We start from the raw sequence: 3,597 nt of genomic DNA, 5'->3' as shown, positions 1-3,597 counted from the left end.
ACCAGCACACTGCCCTCCAACACCCAAGCAGACGATCAATCAGAATGAGTAAACCAGATCCTAAAGCAGTAACTAAAATGCTTTTGGAGTTATCAGGATTATTAGTCCTCAATGGGAGTTAATTCTCTTGTTTTTTGGTACTGATGGGCTTCTTCTGTTTCCACCACACAGCACCTTCCTCCTGACTGGTTACTGTGGCACTAAAGCTCCTCAAGACCATTCACCAAGTCCAAGCCAACCTAAAGGCTGCTAAGACTGCCCATAAAAAGACACAGGCAGACCAGCAGTGGCAAGAAGTTCCTTTGTTCTCAGTAGGTCAGTGGCTCTACTTACGTCCAGTAAATAGAAAAGCAATCAACAGTTATCAGAAAAGGAAAGAAAAATTTACTTTATTATTGTACAATAATTTAACATGATGGATAGGACATGGCATTTGCTGTTTCTCTCTCCCTGCTCCACCTGATGAGGATTAATCGTTTGGCCAGGTGTAGTAAGTCCTGCTGTTTGGAGAACTGACACCGCTGTGTTCTCACTGTGCCCCAATGCCTCAGAGGAAGGCGAAAAAACCCCCACAGCCAGTATGATCTTCAAGTGAAACCGGGGCGGGGGAAAATTCCTTCCTGGCCCCAACTGGCAACTGGCAAAAGCCCTGAGGCCTGGGATTGCAAAATGCCACACACACTGCAAGAGCTACCTTGTTCCCACAACTGAGGGACCGGAAATTCATGACTCCCGTTCCTTGCCCCCAACACTTTGATGGGCAAAGTGGGTGGAAGAGTAATCGAAAGTCTCCACCCACTGGGAACTTCTCAAGTCTGGGCTGATGTTGAAATCTCTCCGGGTGAAGGCTAGCTCTGACTGATTCAGGGGGTGTTCACATCAGTTGATGACCCTAGCGTGGTGGCCGATTCCAGACTGGAGGTTCCCTCTGTGGCCATCTTGCTGCCTGTGAGGCTCTGGATGTTGCATTTGCTCAGGGAGGTGCTGTCAGCCTCGCTGTTGGTTGAAGCTGTCATCATAAGGGGCAAGAAAAAGCAGAAGGTGATCAGATATGCATGTTGGTGAATTTAAGTCTTCTAAACAGAAGACTTAATGGTGATGGGCTGTATGGCTGCCTTGTGCTTGAGGCATAGTCAAACACCTAAATGGTTACAGCAGTCATTTAGGATGTGGGAGACCTGTTTTCTAGCCCTGTTCATCCATGGGGAGATGAACTGCCTGGTGTGTAGAGCATGGGGGGAAGAAATAGGTCCTGGCAATGGCAGGAGGAGAAGGGAATAGGGCCCAGTGGAGAGCTGATTCCAGGCCAGGTGTCTTTGGGGACAGAGGGGACAACTCCCCACACACCAAAGGGAGAAGGTTTGTGTTGGTGCCATGAGTCTCCATCTTTCTTTTCACAGGTCCCTGATCCGCAGGGGCAGAGGAGAGGGAACGGTACCTGCAGAAGGGACCTTGGGCTGCTGCACAGGGGAGGGGTGCTGGAGGAGCCTGCCAGCAGGCTGTGGCCCTGCAGCTCTCTGGGCAGCTGTTTGAAGCCCTTCATGACCAGCAGCTTCCTCATGATCCTGGCGGGGATTTCTTCCTCCTGTGAAGACACAAGGGCCAGTGAGAGACTCTTTTCCCTCTGGGAGGTGGCAGCCACAGGAGTGTCACAGCATCAGGAAGCAGAAGAGTTTACCCAGCCCCTCCCCGTCTCTAAGAGATGGATCAAGCACAACTTCTAAGACAGACTCTTTTAGGCTGCTTGAGATGGGGACGATCCTTCTTGGAGCAGGGGTCAACCTAGATGAGTGCCTGAGGGGTTTATTCTTCTATGACTCCATTGCCCTGGTCCACTTGCAGTGACCTGGGCAGGGAGGTGGGCGGCTCAACGCAGGAGCGCCCCCTACTGGCCCGCCACAAGTTGTACATGTTGTCATAGGTCCTGGCTGGAGATACGCAGCTGAAGGGGCCGTATTTGTGCAGGGGACAGGCTGGTGCCATCCCGAGCATACAGCTGAACAAACTCCTCTCTCAAAAGCACTTGCCAGGGTTCCCATTTCCTTTTACACTTGTTTCCCCAGGCCACTAAGTGTCAATGGGATGAAGTGGCCTAGAGGTGAGCGGTCCTGTGTCCCTCCACCCACACCCTGAACCCGACCCTCTGCTTACCTTGTCCCCGATCAGGTGGCTGGCTTCCCCCAGGATGGTGTAGAGGAGGATCAGCGCAGCACGGCTGACACACATGTTGATGTCCAGCATCGCCGCAAGTGCCCTCTGCACGAAACAGCTCCTTTGCCCCTCTGATAATATTTTTCGAAACACCTGAAACCCAGGGGACAGAAAGTGTTTGCATATCCCAGAGCCAGGCTCCATGTCCAGGCCAGCCCCTCACCAGGGCAGTATTGGGAACCTTGTGAGCTGCACAGAAGCAGCAGGCCTTTCTCCACAACCCAGGACAGCCAGTCCAAGGACACACAGCCCCACACCCTAAGCTTTGCTAGAGCTATGCAGAGCATCCTTACCACCCCGACTTGGGCCAGGTCCATGTAGCTCTGGACCTGGCTCTGCTGTTCCTGGCTTAGATGGAGCAGCCCCTCTGCCTCCTGCATGTCTTGGCCTAGGACAGACAGAAAGATCTTACTCAGAGCTGGCATTGTGGCTTCAGTGCTTAGTGTCTGCCCAGTGGGGCCACCACTGCCCCCATGGCACCATGTGCACAGGGCTCTTGCAGGGTTTCATCATCCTGAGTCGTATGAAGTGATCCAAGCTTCCTAGGTATCCTGTGACCTTTATGTTCTGGGGGCTCTGGGACAGGCTGCCTGGTTTAGACAGGGCCAAATATCAGAAATGCCCGCACCCAGTCAAGGCAAGTGCTGCTCCAAGTTACTTCCCTGGCAACACCCCCAGGCTCTTTCTTGTGGTCTGTGCTTCTGCTCCTGCCCAGCCAGGGGCTCTTTCCTTCCTTGTCTCTCCCATCTTCTTTCCTTTTCACACTTCCCAGGGCAGACCCTGAACATGCTGATTTTCCTAGCCTGAGGCCAAGCTGGGTTCTGGAGTGAAAGGGCTGGTGTACATTTCATAGACATCAGGGCTGGAAGGGACCTCGGAAGATCATCGAGTCCAGCCCCCCGCCCAAAGGGCAGGAAGTCAGCTGGGGTCACAGGATCCCAGCAAGATAAGCCATCAGATCACCCCTGAGCCTGCACTTTTTCAGGCTAAAGAGCCCCAGGGCTCTCAGCCTGTCATCGTAGGGTCTGCTTCCCTGACCTCTGATCATGCGCGTGGCTCTTCTCTGGACTCTCTCAAGCTTCTCCACATCCTTTTTGAATTGTGGAGCCCAAAACTGGACACAGTACTCCAGCTGCGGCCTCACTAAGGCCGAGTACAGGGGGAGAATGACGTCCCGGGATTTGCTTGAGAAGCATCTATGGATGAAAGCCAGCGTTTTGGTCGCTTTACTAGCCGCCGCATCGCATTGCAGGCTCATGTTCATCTCGTGGTCAATGATGACCCCCAAGTCTCTTTCTTCCATAGTGCTAGCCAACATAGCACTGCTGAGCCTATAAGGATGCGGTGGGTTTTTTTCCCCCCAAGGTGGAGAACCTTGCATTTATC

Source organism: Alligator sinensis, unplaced genomic scaffold (genome assembly GCF_000455745.1).
Source record: "Alligator sinensis unplaced genomic scaffold, ASM45574v1 scaffold1117_1, whole genome shotgun sequence".
In the NCBI taxonomy this organism is placed as follows: Eukaryota; Metazoa; Chordata; order Crocodylia; family Alligatoridae; genus Alligator; species Alligator sinensis.
The sequence above is the reverse complement of the archived record's forward strand: the minus strand, read 5'-3'. Positions refer to the sequence as shown.